We start from the raw sequence: 17,582 nt of genomic DNA on the forward strand, positions 1-17,582 counted from the left end.
TCTTGTTTTGCATCGAAGTTGATGGCAAAACTCCCACTGACTTCCATGGGGCCAGAATTTGCCCAAATATATGCAGGAATAATTTCAACCACTGAAGAACCACCATCAAAACCAATTGAAATTGCAGGTGGGAATGTAGCTAGAAAGGTAAGCTGCCAATCTTGGAAACCAGGGACAAAATTCTATCCGGTCTCAGAGCCAGTGGGATTGCCTGGGGTGTAGAAGAAGGCAGAATCTAGGTCATATTGGTGGTGGTAGGTGGTGAAGGATAGATAGAGTTGTGTGTCATCTACCCCTCTGATACTAGACAGAGTTGTGTGTCATCTGCATATTGCTGGCAGTTGAGTCCATATTGTCTGACCAGTTCACCTACTGGGCTGTGAGTATATATTGAACAGGGCCAGAGATAATTGACCCTGGTGGGACTTCACAAATGAGGGGCCTAGTGGTGGAGGTGCACTGATTCCTTCCTGGGAGGATGTACCCAAACCATGTTAGTGCATTACCCTTAATCCCAGCCACTTCCCTCTGGCGAGACAGCAGTATCCCATGGTCAGTAGCGTCAAATGCTGCGGAAAGGTCCAGTAGGGTGAGAATGCATGTCTGTCCTACTGCGCTGAGAGGAAGAGATCATCCATCAGTACCACTAAGGCAGTTTCAGTTCTGTGGGTTGGTGTGAGTTTAGACTGTGCCGGGTCTAGAATATTGGCTTCAATTACACCTCTACCCTGATAACGCGACCCGATATAACACGAATTCAGATATAACGTGGTAAAGCAGTGCTCCAGGGGGGTGGGGCTGCGCACTCCAGCAGATCAAAGCAAGTTCGATATAACGTGGTTTCACCTATAACGCGGTACAATTTTTTTGGCTCCCGAGGATAGCGTTATATCAAGGTAGAGGTGTAGCTGAACTTGTAGCTGGCATTTAGCTAGCTTCACTCAGGGCTTTCTCCAGAATAGGAGGCTTGACATGGGCAGTAATTGGCTAAAACCAGCATATCCAGGCTAGAACCAATGTATCCAAGGTGTGTTTCTTCACTGTCAGTCACACTGCTTGAAGGAGAAAGTGAAGATTCCTTCCCTGATAAGGCATTAGTTATCTTGATCATGAGCGGCAACAGTTTCTCGTGACTGTCTTTCACCCATCCAGGAAAGCCATGGGGTGGAGTCAGAGGTTGTTGGGCAGTGTCAACTAAGGAACGTGCTGAACTCCAGGAAGGAAGGTGGGCTGTTTGGTGGATGCGGTGGGGGAGTGGACCGATGCAGTTTGGGACGCCTTCCCAAACGTGCATGAACTTTTCAGCAAAGTAGCTTGTAGCTCTTCACAACACTTCAGCCTAGGTTGAGGCCTTTTGCTGCTACTGTGATACAAACAAGAACCACCTCTGGTATTTCACTGGGGAGCTCACACATCTCAGGACTGACCAAGTTTGATTTTTTCCTCTTGTAGACTTTCTTTAAAAAAGATTTAATTAACCTTTGGAATTTTTTTTATCTTTTTTGGTAAAGGGCTTTAAAGTTTGCTTTCTCATATAGAAATTTCCAACACACCCATACTTTTTTTTTTTTTTTTTTTTGGGGGGGAAAGACGGTGAAGTTTATAGCTAGATCCTCTTAGACTTCAAGCTACCTGTATTTTATAATAAAAATAAAAGCTGAGCTCCAGACAGTTTAGAATAAAAGCTGGGTTCCCGGCTTTTATTGCATAAATGTAAAGGTGGCCTGTAAAGTAAAATTTGTGTGTGTCTTTTATGATGCATAAAGAAGCCCTTTTGCTTAGCTATGTTGCATAAAAAAGGCTGAAGAGATTTAAGGTTTTTAAAGTATTTTTTTCTGCTTGTTTTTACAATTAGAAATTCAGGTCTTGCCTAGTCTCGTTTTCCCAGCAGACTCCACAGGCAGTTGATGAACTAGCAGGGTTTTGACATAAAAGAAACCTTGCCCCTGAACCCCAGTTAACTGAAAGGAAAAGGAATTTTTATTCTGACTCTTTAAAAACTCTGAATTTGGTTAATACCTATTTAATTTAAGCAGTTGGGAGAAAAAATAAATATTCAGCCTGCCCACCCCTTCAGCTAAGAGATGAGAAAGTTCGCAGGGACATCTCCAAGTCATTGATGGTGTCCTCTGACTCCCCCACCCCCCCAAAAAAATAGTTGAAAGACTTTCTTGATATTCAAGTTAAAAAGACATGCAGCAGACATGTAGCAGGGAAGACGGAAGAAAAGGAGGGGTGTCCTTTTCTCTGCTCTTTCGCCAAGTCAGTTTGCGCTCCCGTGATACAAAAGCAAAGAGTCAGTCAATGAAATTAAAAGTTGGCAAACTCAAAGCAGTATTGTTTTTAAATCATTTTCACAAAACACGGAATTAGACTGTGGAACTCACTGCCACAGGAAGTCATTGAAGCCAGGAGCTCAGCAAGATTCATAAAGGGATTGGACACTTATAAGGACAGCAAAAATATCCAGTGTGATAATAGTTGTGAAAGGGATATGAAACCTCATGCTTCAGGGTTTAAGCCAATCTCTAACTAGTCGATCATTATGAATCCCAATGTGGGGGTCAGATTATCCCATATCTACCTGATGAGGGTTCTTACACCTTCCTCTGCAGCATCTGAGGCTGGCCACTATCAGAGACAGAACACTGGACAAGATGGTCCTTGCATCTGATCCTGTCTGGCACTTCCTATGTACTCAAAGATACTTAAAATATAAAGCAGCCACCAACACATTTTACTAGGCATCTCAGATTCCAGACATGCACCAAAATTTGCCCACTTTCCAATATTCCAATAGAAGCTGACAGTTCTTCCTGGAGGCATCTACTGAATGTGATAAGCAGCCACACCATGTGCTAGCGATCAGTTATTCAGGTTTGTATTCTTGTTCCGTGTACTTCCGTATCAATCTCAGATGACAAAAGCTGCAGATCGCTGCACAAATGAGATTTCTGTGACATTTGGTCCAGAAGAACGAGGCATGTCATGTTGTTCTGAAGTCAGAATTGTCACAAGACAAGTACCGAGCGCCTAGAGATTTTTTCCAATGAAATACGAGAAGCCAAAGAGGGAAAGTTCACTCTGAAGTACCAAAATAAAGCATAAAATTCAGCAAGGGATTCTTAATACCAGCTAGCTGTGTGACCTTGAGGAAGTCGCTCAGCGGTGACCTGTAAAGGAGACAAATGGATTTGTGACCTCTTTTGCTTGCTTTATGATGTGTAAAGAGTTCATTCATCTCAATGTTGACCCTCGCATTTCTGTGCCAGTGGGCAATGGGGTGTGTACCCCACACAGGCAACGAAAGAGGCTAATTATGCCCCTGGCTCTACCTGGAGGGCACATCAGGCTTAATTAAAGGTGAAGCCCAGCTGGGGAAGGAACTGGGTAACGACTATAAGGAAAGGAAGCCCAGATTAGAAGGAGCCTGAAGTAGAGAAACACTGCAGTGCCTCTCTTGAGTAAAGAGCAGGGGAGCTTCAGCAAGAAGCTTATGATTTGGGCCTGGCCCTGATGGGAGAGAGCAGCAGGGATGAAGGAGACTCTTGGAGTGGGCCTGAGAAGGCCAACCTACCCTTGGGGGTAGATCAGAGCTGAGGATCCAGTGTCTCTCTGGAAGGAGAGAGACTTCAAAGTGAGCTGGCCAGAGGGCCGAGTAAGGAGAAGAGGTAGCTGTTGGTAGGCTATTGGCAGGGGGGCACTAGAGAAGGAGAGCTTGCTACACCATGACCAGCCACAAAAGGGGTGTGCCAGAGGTGAGTCTACCCTTCCGAACTGTAGATGCATAGAAGTTACACGTCTAACACTACCCAATTGAGTGTCCACGTCTGAGCATGCAAATCCGTCAGTGGCCACTAATTGCATCTGCAGGCAGAGAAGCAGTCTCCACCTGCCTGACAACACTTCCCTAAGAATGTAGGCTGATCGAGAACATCCAGACAGTTTTTTGGGTTGCTGCTACGGTTTAGGGTTCCCTAGCATAGTACATCTCCAACCTCAACCAGAGCTGGTACAAAACATTTTCCCTGCTCTTAATAACTGGCTAGTGCATTGGGGATGGACATGTGGCTCTGCTCCCTTCCTCCCCCACCCTCCGCCCACTTGTTTTGGAGACAGGACACAGTAGCAGACCCAAGGTTCAGTGAGGCCCTACTGGGGTGTGTGTGAGAATCTGGGGATTCACTCTTCCTTATATACCTGTGTGGGCATGTAGGCAAGCTGGTGATCCAGCTTTATGATATCTTTTATATCTGCACACAGTGGTGCTAGGTGATGTCCCAGGAGCAGAACAAAATCAGCGAGAGGCACTCTCTTGTGTGGAAACAAAACTCTAGCGGGTATTAAGAAGAGGAAGGATGGCCCAGTGGTTGGGGCTGAGACTCAGGACACCTAGATTAAATTCCCTGCTCCACCACAGACTTCCTGCATGACCTTGAGCAAGTCACTTAGTCTGCCTGCCTGCCTCAGGTCCCTACCTGTAAAATGGGGATAGCTACACTTCAGTGCCTTACAGGGGTGTTGAGAGGATAAACACATGAGATTATGAGGGGTTCAGATACAATGATAACAGGGGCCTTAGAAAGATTAAACTTTCAAATGAGCGACTTGTCATCTTTTAATCTTTTTTAAACTCCCCAAAGTCATGGAAGGGTAGGAATCACTTTTTTGGCTTGCTTTTTATCTGTGTGCCAAGAGAAAAATCGTGTCATGCTTTCCTCTTAATCACAGCGGTTGATCAAGAAATGAAATAACACCCATACACAAGAACTGGAGGCCCTCTGTATATAACAGAGATAGCTATCTGCCTTTGTTCCAGCCAATGAAGGGAACACCTTGTTACTAAGGAAAGTGAAGGCTCAAATATTATTAAACAGTTGTCAAGGAAACTTCCGAAAAAACGAGAGAGAAAAATCCATCTTTCGTATAGGACAATGAAAAGCCAGCTAGATATAAAAGTTTACTATCTGGGGGATGTTTGTCACTTTGTAAACTCCTTGTCATTTTTGGTTTGCTTACTTCAATGCATTTTTAACAAGCATTTGGTTCCAATAAGCTCTGGTGCAGTATTACATTAAGGTAAGTAATGAGTAGAAAAATTATTGGAGCAGAGTGATGGACAAATTTACAGATCATACTCATACCCTGGAGGCTTAGGAACAGCTATAATTTTTCTTATTTTTACTCATGTTTAGGACTGACATTTGCCACAGATACTCTTTAAATGTAAAATTGGATGTCCACTTAAATTAAATGAAATCTTTTCATGAAAACTGTCTGCTTTCTGCAGAAAATTCTGACTCTTAATTGAAAAAACAAATACCCCCAAACCAACTGTTTTATTTTGTAAATATAGATGCAAACCTGCCTTATGGAAATCCGCACTTACGGAAAAAGTTCCGTAAGCTTTTTTTTTTTTTTTTTTGGCATAATTGTCGGGTATACGTTCCCGACTTACGCAAGGCATTCCGGAACGAAACACTTTTGTGTAGATCAAGGAGCATCTGTACAGCCACGTGCCTCACAGAAGTTGTAGTTTGGGGCCTTCAGCCCTTTGTTCTCCTATATGGGCCCATCTCCTGAGCTGCACTACATCTCCAATGATGCACTTTGGCCCTGGGACTCCATGATACTCTACAGTGTCTCAGCAAGAGGGGAAAACATGGGGCCTCCTAAGAGTGGTTCTGACGTGGGCAGCAGCAATGCCTCACCCTTGGCCTGAAGAGACCACTTCTTGGGTAAGAGATGAGTTTAGTCTCCTTGCCCATTCAGTCCTTGGACTCTCAGCTAGGTGCCAATACATATGAAAGTTGCCGGGGTGGTTTGTCTGATGTAGACACTTGTGCTGTATGACTTGAACTGAGATCCAACTTATTTCACCAAGCACGAACAGTAACAGCTTTTGGTCCCTACCAATCTGTTATGCTAGGTGTTACAGATAGCATCGTTACCGATCTCCTTAGCCCTGCATTTTTAAACACAATCAGCCATGAGCAGAGTCAGATGCACTAATCATAGCAAACAACTTACAGGAAGAATTCTCTGTTTGACTATCCATGAAGACGACTTTGGGTGAAATTCTGATCCCACTTAAGTAAACAGGACTTTTGTCAGGGACTTCCGTGGAGCCAGGATTTCACCTTTTGCATTTTATTTTTTTAACACATCTGATTTATTCAGAAATTGTTTAGTGAACATTTTAAACCAGAGGTGTTACAGCAGTGGTTTTAAAACTTTTTTCATTGGCGGACCCCTAAAAAATTTCAAATGCAAGTGCGGCCCTCTTTGGAAATGCAATTGGAATTTTGGTCTGTGGAAGTCTTAGACTGAAAATTGACTGAACAGAATTCAAATATAAATGTTGCACGTGCTCAGCCCGCCTTTGATGCAGCGTGAGAACGCGCTAAACTGTGGGCATCTATGGTAATGACAACACTTCCCAATTTTGACCAGTAGATGGTATTCACATACTTTTGATTGATCAGAAAAAAAATCAAAAAAAGAATGCCTTTTCTGGGATCTGACATAGTCTGTGGTCCATGGACCACAGGTTGAAAACCACTGTGCTGTACCAACTTACTCCAGCTAAGGATTTGACCCTTTATATGAATCTATTAACCTATGAGCTAATTGGACAATTCACTTCAATTACCTCTAACATTCACTATTTCCGTAGATAGCCATGGAGTAAACTGTGAGGAAAGCCTGTAAGTGTCGATTACAGGGCAGATTTTCAGAAATGTGCTTAGCTCTTATTTAAAGCATCTAAGTAAAGTGGGTAGCTCTTGCTTAGCATCCAGCAACTTCCATTGTTCTCACTCGGTAACTAAATGGGAACGTGCCTCTTCTGAAATTTTAGCCTCCCCCTTTCCCGAGAATATAAGAAGAGAACTAAGGCTTTGTCTACACTACCACTTTTGTCAGTAAAACTTTTTTCACACCCTGACCAACAAAACACCCCCTTCCCGACCGACATACGTTTCATTGGCAAAAGCGCCAGTGTGGACAACTCTCTCTTGCCAGCAAAGAGCGGCTACACAGAAGACCTTACAACAGCACAGCTGTAGTGGTACAGCTGTGCCGCTCTAAGGTCCATCGTGTAGACCTAGCCTAAGGAATGAAAGTCACCGTACAGACAAAAAATAGAGAAAATATAACAAAGCTATATAAACAGCTAGCACCCGTTTACAGAGGGAAACGTGTAGTCAAACAGGTGCTGTGCCTAGGAGAGTAGCCCCCTGTTTAGGACCGATTAGTGGCCACAATGTAAATGCATCAAAAGGAAGTTTCTACAACCTTGGATTGAGTTGGAGGAATTCTGTTCTCTGCCAGCAACAGGCTGAGCTGATGTCTCTGGCCTGGCCAACCAAAGAGCCAAGGCTTTCTGCAGGAGGCATCCTGGCTTAGCTGGGCAAGTAGGGACCCTTTGAAAAGCGGGAGCCAGCCACTAGGTTTTTTTTTTTTTTTTAAGGGGCAGCAAGTTCCTCTTAACAGAGTGGTATAGCTTACAGTTCCTTTCCTCTCTGCACTTGCAACCCATCGGATCTACTCCAGTCTCTTGCGAGTTGAATGCAGGCTTTTATGGACTAATTTTTTTGAACAGGAAGATGGGGAAGCATATGTGGATACTTCTCTGCTTACTTAAGAAGATGTGTTGGTGGGAGTAATTAATGACCTGTGAAGAGATTTTTTTTTTTTTCAGAATTGCTGTAAGTTGAAATGGGAATGAAAAGCTCATTTAGATCAAACCATCAAGATGAAATGCAGTTACTTTTTTTTAGCACTCTGGGAGCCAATTAAGTAGACAAGACGAAAGGCAAAAGCTATTATAATGTGGAATGTCTGTCTCCCAGATATGGAGCTTCTGAACACAGCTTCGTTATTCACTGAAACGTGGGGCCTTATGGTTACAGAAGACTAGGAACTTGATTTAATTAACAAAATAGCTTCAAAACATGACACTCACCATTCCTAGGTAAGCAACGCCAAGTCTATCCTTAAGATGGGTGCACATGACTTTCAGTGGGAGGGGTGCCTGCAGAGCCAACCGCCCAGCTTCACCATATGTATTTAGAGGTAGAGGTGATGGACCAGATCCTCCGCTGGTATAAATCTACAGAGCTAGGAGGATTTACACCAGTTGAGGATCTGGCCAGATACGTTTGTGGGTTTCTATGGCCACTCCTACCTGCAGTGCCCAGGAAAGGATATGTGGCTGTAACTAGTGGGCCTATGCACGGTGCAGAATGCTGGTGCTGCTCCTTCTCCACCATAAATGGCAGAAAGGCTGGTTAAACTACAGGTTGGGCTGCTGCCGCTGTTTCCTGCTGCTCCAGATCCCATTTCACATCCTCCCCTGCTTTGTGAAAAGGGTTTTCAATCCTATTGTGACAGCGTGGTAGCAGGGGGTGTACTGACCCGCTCCTAACACAGCACACGGGCTAGGATATAAAATTTCCCCCTTCCTGGTGTTTCCTTCACCATGACTCTGTAGGAGACATTTCTGCAGAGGCTGCACTAATATCAACACATTCCCCACCCCTCTGCTGTTCTGGGCCAGCACCATTCACTCACCTGGTCTGAACTGGCCCACAACCTCTCCTCACCGCCAGTGGCCTGCACCTGGGTTTCCAACGGCAGAATCTCAGGCTGTGTCTGGTCCTGTGACCGAACTGCCCAACTGCTGTATATTAGGCTCATGTTTTCAAAGGGGCCTCAGGGAGTTAGGCACCTGGCCCACACTGTGAGCAGCCTCGCTAGTCTGTAACATCAGATGTTAATGTGTGAGTTATATGACTGCATCCATCTACATGACACACTGAAGGAAACCCACAAAAGGATTGTCAAACGTGCCCAGGTGATTTAGGAGCACAGACCAGGCTTTTCAAAGGGGCTACCAGGAGATAGGAGTTTCCCTCTCCCTGCATTTCACTGATATTTGGATCCCTAGCTCCCTTAGGCGCCTTTGAAAATCCCACCTCTACCTTGTCGGTCACTATGAAGTGCCCAATCCCTACACGCACGAGCATGCTTGTCTTTTACCCTATTCGACACAGCAAAATCCCAATTTACATCTGCCCTGGTTGACCACAACATATACATGTGGGCATATTTTATACCTGGTTTGAGGCTTCATGACAGACTTTGCTCCAATCTATTGCATTTCTCTCCCCAATTACTTTTATAATAGACAGCAAAGCACTCGAGAACATGTTTAAGTCCTTCTCTATTCAACAAAACACTGAAGTCGACAGGACTTAAATGCATGCTTAGATTTTAGCATGTGTTTTACTGGTTTGCTGAATCAGGGCCAATGGCAATTCTTTGTTTGCTTTAAAATCACTTATACAAAGTTGTTTGTTTCTTTAAAAAAAGAAAAAGCTATTGTACTCTTCACAAAAACAGCCCAAGGAACAGAAAGAAGGTGATTGAAAAGAAAATTACATTCTAGATACAAGTAAATTATATTAGAGAGAGCATGTTGTCTAACAAGAACACTTTGGACTATGATACACATCAAACTAAATTAAATTACCCTCAAAAGCAGAGCACCTGTAAATTTATCAAAAAAATAAAAATAGGAGTGTTGAGCTTTTAATTGTTTTTATTGCAGACACAAACCAAAAACACTGATTAACTTAATGGGCAGAAGAGAGGTAATTAGTCTGCAGCAGATGTACCCGTAAAAGCAATGCTGTGACAGTACTCCCGATTTAATCTGCCTTCGTTTTATGAAGACCACTGGCACATTAATTTTTTTCCCCCTCTAGGGTTTAGGTCTTGAGAACTGCTCAGGATACTCAACCTAATTACCCCGATATCAGTGTTGTTTGCTGCCTGCTGTATAGAGTATGCCGCTGAGCCTAATCAAAGCTCCCTATCTGAAAACAGGAGTTTAATTTCCTTTCTAAAAACTTTTGTGAAAATATTAAAGATTAGGAAAATTGAGATGAACAGATTACTGAGCAATATGAAGGGAATCATATCAAAGAGGTGTTTACAGGGAGGGGAGCTAGCACATATTTGCATAAAATAATCTTTCATAGTTTTTGTGGTGTTTCAGTCATTTTCTCTAGGAAATTACCTACAGAGTTTCAGATCTGGGCAGAATATTGCTATAAGATTGTGACTCCACACGCTTTATAAAATGCTTAATAGGAGAAGGCAACAGCCACACACCAACTTTCCAAGACAAGAGAGAGACAGCAATTTCTTACGGTCATTTACTGTAGTGCCTAGATGTCCCAACTGAGATTGGGGACCCATTGTGCTAGGGTTGGGCACACATAGTCAGAGACTGTCCCAGCTCCAAAGAGCTCTCAATCTAAATCAGGGGTGCGCAAACCATGGCTCGTGAACTACATGCCGACTTTTTACAGTTAAAGTGCGGTTCACTGAGCCTCCCATGACCCCACACCCACATTCTGAACCTACCAGATGGGGCGGGACGGGGGGGGGGGGAGCTCAAGACTTCTGCCTTGCAGCAGAGTGATGGGGTAGGGGCTTCTGCCTAGCGGGGAGAGCGGTTTCAGGCTTCAGCCCCACAGGGTGCACTTGCCGGGGCTTGGGACTTCAGCAGGAGTGGGGCTGAGTAAACCCATTGATTTTAATGGGATTATTCACAAGCAAGGTACTGCTTACCCTGAGTAAGGATGGCAAAATCTGAGTCTGAGTGATCAAAGGTTACTTCCACCCTCTACTTTGACTGCACGTGCTCTGCAGATTAAAAGCCACCTACTATATTTCTTCCATTTCCCCAAAGTGCTTTCGTTATGACGATAATGCCGTTGTACTAAGGATGGTTTATTGTACTGCTCGCTTCTCTTGTTTAATTTTTTGCCTGTAACCAAGAGCACTGAGGCACATTTGTGGCACTGACATTTTTCAAATCCTGCATTGCGCTTTTGGGAATATTCACACTGAACATTAAACAGAGCACTGACGTTCCTGCAGCCATTGCCCAAAACCAGCAAAGCCCTTCTACGGAAAAGTCCTATAAAAAGAACTTACGGATGAAACCAACAGTGTTCTATAGATATCACTCCACAAGACTACGAGAGAGAGAGAGAGCGAGAGAGAGAATATCCTTCTATAGGTTATTTAAGCCAATCTATAGAACAGCAGGGATGTAGCTATTAAATTCTACAGGGTCCTACAGAACAGTTTTCACTTTCTATTACATTCTGCAGAGCTTTTTCTTAAGGATGCACACTACATACAATGACTTAATTCTTCATAGAGGCTGGTTCAAACTCTTGGTGGCCCTCCCCTAATTCACTAGTGCTAATATGACAGCTAGCACAGAACACGAGCCTAGAGGTCCAGAACTGTAACCCAGGGTTCACTGAGTAAACAGAGAGGTGAGAAAGATCCTTAGTCAGTTGCTTCCTTTCTTTTTTTGTTGCTAATCCTACTGTCACTTGGATCATGGGCATGCCAATGTTATGGGAAGGTGCACTTGGAGCATCAGAATATGCATATATGTATGGTCTGGCAGGCACATTCAACATTGAATGCTGGGATGAAACTGTCCTAAAGTAAAGATGGTCCCCAACTAAATCTCCAGATCTCAGCTACCCAGAACTTTCTAGCCTATGGTACTTATTTGGCCCCCATGACTGTAGTATCTAAGCACCGGACAGTCTTTAATGTATTTGTCCTCACAACAACCTTGTGTGATAGGACAGTGCCATTATCCCCATTTTACAGATAAGAAACTGAGGCATAGAGAAACTAAGTGATTTGCCCAAAGTCTGACCACTGGGCCATCCTTCCTCTTGTTGGACAACCCTTCTACTCCTGAGGGAGTTTAGAGCTGGTTCTGAATCTTGCGGCTGACCCCGGTCACTAAAATGGGTTTAATCAAAATCTTGGAACTAACCAAACTTTGGGGAAATGAAGATCCAGATCCAAGCATTGTAGCTCATGTTTCTCTCTACCGGAAAGTGACCAGATTCTGCCAAGTCCACTGGCCACATCTGCTGTTGCTTCAGCTGCTGGTGGATAAGCTCTCTGACACTGTTAATACCACAAAGAGAGTGAAGCAAAGGGATACACGTTGGTTCCACCAAAGCTAAACGGAGAAGCGCCAGTTTTGGTGAACAGGAAACAAAATCTCCTGTTCCAATGTCCCTAAACATCCAGCCTCCCACAGGAAAAACAAAAAACAGCACTAGCGTTTCCCTATTGCAGGAGCAAAGTGGGAGGTGTGGAACAAGCTGGGTAGCTGCCGGTGTAGTGGAGGAAAGAAGTCAAACGCCGGCCATGGGGAGAAAGATGGGTGGGTCAGTCAAATGTCTGGGAGAGCTTCAAAATGGTGTAAAGGTTCAGAAGGGATTCCATAGTTTAGAAACCTTCTCCAATTTGCCCATCCCTAGGGTTACCAGATTTCAAGTTCTCAAATAGAGGACACTGCTGTGGGAGGAGAGCTGGAGGGGGTATTTGAGTGGTATGGGAGGGGTTTTTAGGGGGCATTTGGGGGATGCTGGAGGGGTGTATGTGTACTGGGACAGGGTGTTTGGGGGGAGCTGGAGGGATGAGTGTGTATTGGGACAGGGTATTTGGGATTGTGCTGGAGCGGGTACCTGTGGCCTCATACTTGAGGTGGGGGCAGAGTCGTGCTCCCTGTCACGGTGGCAGCGTGGCTGGTACAGGCCTGGGACACAGCGCCTGGCCCTGTCACCCCTCCTGGCTGGGCTTTGAGGCCCCGCGGAGGGGCAGGCGGGCGGCCCGGCCAAAAGGCGCTTGGCAGCTCTGCTTATCTGGTGGGCCGGGCTTGGCCGGATTTGGCAGCTGTGGATGCAGGGAAGGGACCAATCAGGGCACGGAGATGGTTTTCCTGGACATTTCCTCTTATTTGAAAATTCCTCCCGGATGGAGGATTGAAAAAGGGGTTATGTCTGGGAAATCCCGGATGCATGGTAACCCTACCCATCCCTGTTCTGTCTGGCACAGCATTTACTGAAGTCAATGCACAGATTCCTATTGACTTCAAGGGGAATTGGAGTGGCCTCTTGATGCATGCTGAATTAATCTATTTCCAAGGGGCCAAATTCTCCCAGCTCCACCAGTGCAACTCAGTTCTATTTAACTGACTTCCAAGTTGCAAGCCCACTGACTTCACTGGTGTAGCTGCAAGAAGAACTTGACCCTAGAAGTTTAATTACTGTGTACCAAACTTGGTATTGCTGCTGGAGGGCAAGTTCTGTTTTGATTGCATGGGAGATTTCTACAGGAAATATCAACCATTTCTTCATAGATTAAAAGAAATGAATTTGGTGCAAAGACTCAGACCAGCTGATCTCAGAAAGAAAATTACCGTGGTCTCAAGAGAGCTTGCAAACACAAGAGGCTCTGTCTGTTACATCAACTTCAAGTTTTAAACAAGACCCAGTAAAGATTTTTTGGGGAAACTAGCTACATATTTTCTGAATCATAACCAGGCATCTGTTAAAGGCCAGCAGTGGGCAAATCAGTGTGAAAGAGTGTTTTCTGTGGCCCCCCCAAAAAAGCAGACTTTTACTTTTAAAAAAAGCCATTGAAGCAGCATGATGCCCTCAATGTTTTTAGACAAGTTACCAGCCTGGGGTGGTCAAAACTACCCATACGCTTTGGCGGCTATAATCTGTTACGAATGGATGATGCATGAGTGAGAGAAAACATGCCATTTTATATTTGTTTGTTGCGAGGGGGAGGGAGAAGGAGGATTTAGCTTTTGCTATGTAGGACCAAATCTTTTACTGAGAACTCAGGGCCAGATCCTTAGCTGGAATCTCTCCATCCACAGCAATGGAGTGATGCAGTTTGACACCAGCCCATGATCTTCCCTGTGCTCAAATATCCCAGCTTTAGAGTTGAAACTGCTGGAGCTGATGAGCAGATTGTAACCAATTTAAATTTTCCCCGATATTCCCTTCCACTCTGTTGTAACATAGGAATGAAATCCATTAGCACGAGCTCACAGGCAGCAACGTTCCCCACTGAATTGAATTTTGTTTCTGGAATGTTGCCACTGATTCTATGCATGACTCACACACATTATTAAACAAGCAGCAATACCAAATATCCTCCGACAAAGCATTGGTGCAGTACGAAATGGATTCGCTCGCACAGTTTATGCTTCACGTCTCATGCTATCTTTATTATCTTTAATTAACACTGCTACAGGAGAAAAATTAAACTACCGATAACCCCATTTGGCAGCCACAGAGGAAGCAAAGCAGTCATTTAGTTTTGTATTAATATTCATCGAGACACATAACATACAAGAAGGTAAACAACGTGGTTTGTATATGTCACCAAATACTGCACATTTCACGTGATAGCCAATGCAATTATGCACCATATTATATATATATAAAATCAGAACATTACACAGACATCACATGTTAGGGTGGGAGTAACAACAAAAAAAGGCAGTGGAGAGAGAGAGGATGACATGCACAATTAGGCAAAAAGGGGAAGGAAGGGAGTGGAAAGGTGAAGAGTTCGGGTATAATGGAAGACTAGCATTATTTGAGCTATCTCAGGCCAGGGCTATACTAAAAAGTTAAGTCAACCCAGCTATGTCGCTCAAAGGTGTCAAAAATCCACCTGACGTTGTTAAGCCAGCATAGCCCCCAGTGTAGACAGCGTTATGTCAACAGAAGAATTCTTCTGCCTCTCAGGGAGGTGATACTGGATACATAGCTGACCGGGACCGGGACCCGGGGAGTTTATGAAGCATTTTCAAGGTTTCCAGTAGCTCTGGGGCCTCTGGCAGTCCTAGGGCATCTGGACCAAACAGATACATTAGCAAGTGTTTTCGTTGTAAGTATTGCCACTTTGCTGAGGGAAGCAAGTCACAGCACTACTTCAGTGTTAGAACGAGACCAAGCTCTCATTCTTGACTAATTGGAAAATCCATATGATGCCCTTGCTCAGTTAGTTCTTCCAAATTATAGTTCCCCCCGCCCCCAGTTTGCTAGTCTGGGTTACCCCAGCTAGGAGCTTTTTCCATGACAGCGAGGATGAAATTGGTATCTCTTCGCTAGGCTCCCCCAAACCCTTTGCGGAGAAGCATTGTAATATTGATTTCAACAGAGAGTACATATTTGATCATCAGGTTTTGTTCCAATTTAGCACTTTAAAAAGAAAGGAGTTTGAGGCTTCAAGAAATTACTGCTAAATTGCAAGACAGCAGTGAACAAATCCCACTTGTTTCACACCTTAAACTAGAAAAAATATTTTAAATAAACCAGTTATATGCTCTAAAGGCTAAATGAAAAATTTCATCAGCAGTTTTCTATAAATTGCTATAAAATTGTTTCAAATACAGGTAGGCACTGGATTAGGACTCAGAAGATCTGGGTGCAATACTTAGGTCTGTCACAAATCACATACACCTCTACCCCAATATAACGCGACCCGATATAACATGAATTTGGATATAACACGGTAAAGCAGCGCTCTGGAGGGGCAGGGCTGCACGCTCTGGTGGATCAAAGGAAGTTCGATATAACACAGTTTCACTAAAACGCGGTAAGATTTTTTGGCTCCCGAGGACAGCGTTATATCGGGGTAGAGGTGTAACTTCTCTGCTCCTTAGTTTCTCATCTGTAAAATTGGAATAATACTGCTTCCTTTTGGCACAGAAAACACAGGAATTGTCAGACTTGATCAGATCTGAGGTCCATGATCTAGTCCAGTGTTTTGTCTCTGACAGTGGCCAGAACCAGATACTTCAGAGAAAGCATAAGAATCCCACAGTAGGTGGATGTCAGGTAATCTACCCCACATAATAGGTCTCATCTTGATCTCTAATAGTCAGAGACTGGCTTAAACCATGAAGCTTAATATCTCTTCCAAACTTTTTGTTACCATTAACTATTAGCACCCTGGATATTCTTTTAGCCATTTGTCCAAACTTTTTTTAAATTTTGCTAAATTGTAAGCCTCAATAACTTCTCGTGGCAGGGAGTTCCACAGTCTAATTATACATTCTTTGAAAAAGTATTTCCCGTTATTGGTTTTCAATTTGCCACCTTTCAATTTGGATAGTTGTCCCCATGTTCTTATGTTATGAGACAGGGAGAACAGTAGCTCCTTCTTTAGACCATTCACCCATTTTTTACACTTTTATCATGGCCCTTTTTCTTGATCTCCTTTCTAAAGGTAAACAATGCCACCCATTTCAACCTCTCTTCGTATGAGAGTATTTCCCTGCCCCCAATCATGTTTATCCCCCTTCTTGGAGCCCCCTCGAGTTCTGCAATACTCTTTTTGAGATCGGGTACTAGTACTCACCGATTCTATAAATCATTGGCTTCATTTGAAATAAAGGGATTATAATATTTTCTGCCTTACTCTCCATCCTGCATTTCCACCCTTTGCCTGTCTTGTCTATTTAGATTGTAAGCTCTTCTGGACAGGGACGACCTGTATGGACAGTGTAGCCCTGATTTCAGCAGGGGTCTCTAAGTGGTAAAATAATACATAAAATAATAGCACAGAAACACCCCCGCAGAGATTTCTGGGAGTGAGACTGTCAGGGGTTTGTCTTCGGGTGTACCCCAGAGATTATCAGCACAGTAAGAAGCACTGTCTCATGGATATTATTTTTAAAAGAGACGATCGGTTTACGTATTGCCCGCATGGGAACAAAAGCCAAAGTCCACTGTGCAAAAGCAAAACGACAACCCCACTCAGCGAACATAAATAGCGAAACCCAGCAAGAAATCCCTCAACGTGCTGAAAAGAACAGTGCAGAGCAGAAAACACGGTCATTTGCTTGCCAGTGCTTATTACAGCAATAAATAACCAGCTGCCAGCTATCGTTAGTGGGTAACCGTAGAGCGAAGGCTCAGTGTCAACACAGAAGCACTGCTCAGCCTGGCAGATTTCCATCCATCTCCAAAGATTTTTTTTAGGTAACCAAGGGGCTCAGCTACACAAAATTTAGAACACATTTTACAAAGAAAAAGGTATTAACCCTTTCTGACCTGTGCACCTCATGCCACATCCGCAGCCCTCAGACCTAGCCCAAGAGCGCCCCCTGTGAGCAGCTTTCCCACCCAGCCCTGCAAGCCCATGGACTGGCTGCCTAACTGCTCCATAGAAGCTACTTCAAGCGTTAAGGAGGAGCATTCATGCAGTGGCAGATTCCACCGCCCTAATGCCCTGTCATGCTAAGAGACCCCTGGAATTCTTTCCTTAGTGGATAATTTAGGGCTCAGTGGTAACGGTGTTGTGACTCGTGTTATGGTTGCATCTAGAGGCAAACAAAAGAAGTGTTACCCATTTCCACACGGAGAACTGAGGCACAGAGAGATTCAGGGATTTGCACATAGGAAGTCTGTAGTAGAGCCAAGCACTGAGCCCAAATTTCCCACAGCCCATTCTACTGTTTTAACCACAAGGCCACCCTTCCTTTCAAATGAGACTAGTTCCGCAACGATTACCAACACAAGTAAGGCTTTCACACCTGGGCTACTGAGATATATGTTCAAGACACTCCTCATGAGAGGATCTTTCCATCGTAAGAAAAAGCTTTTCTTGCTTGCTGTTTTGTGTGTTTCACGAAAATACCAGACATCTCAAGTTCT

The 17,582-nt window shown here is 44.1% G+C and overlaps 1 protein-coding gene and 1 long non-coding RNA gene across 4 annotated transcripts in view; both read right to left on the reverse strand.

Annotated features, from left to right (window-relative positions):
• The window catches only part of CHGB (chromogranin B), a 116,781-nt gene that overhangs the window by 62,978 nt on the left and 36,221 nt on the right, over window positions 1–17,582 (reverse strand). The window lies entirely within an intron of this gene.
• LOC122173074 (uncharacterized) lies at window positions 1,585–12,018 on the reverse strand. Its single transcript, XR_006173603.2, has 2 exons — window positions 11,882–12,018; window positions 1,585–3,173 (listed from the first exon to the last, which is right to left on the reverse strand). It is a non-coding gene; the product is annotated as an uncharacterized LOC122173074 (long non-coding RNA).

The sequence above is a fragment of the Chrysemys picta genome, chromosome 3, assembly GCF_011386835.1.
Source record: "Chrysemys picta bellii isolate R12L10 chromosome 3, ASM1138683v2, whole genome shotgun sequence".
Taxonomy (NCBI): Eukaryota; Metazoa; Chordata; order Testudines; family Emydidae; genus Chrysemys; species Chrysemys picta.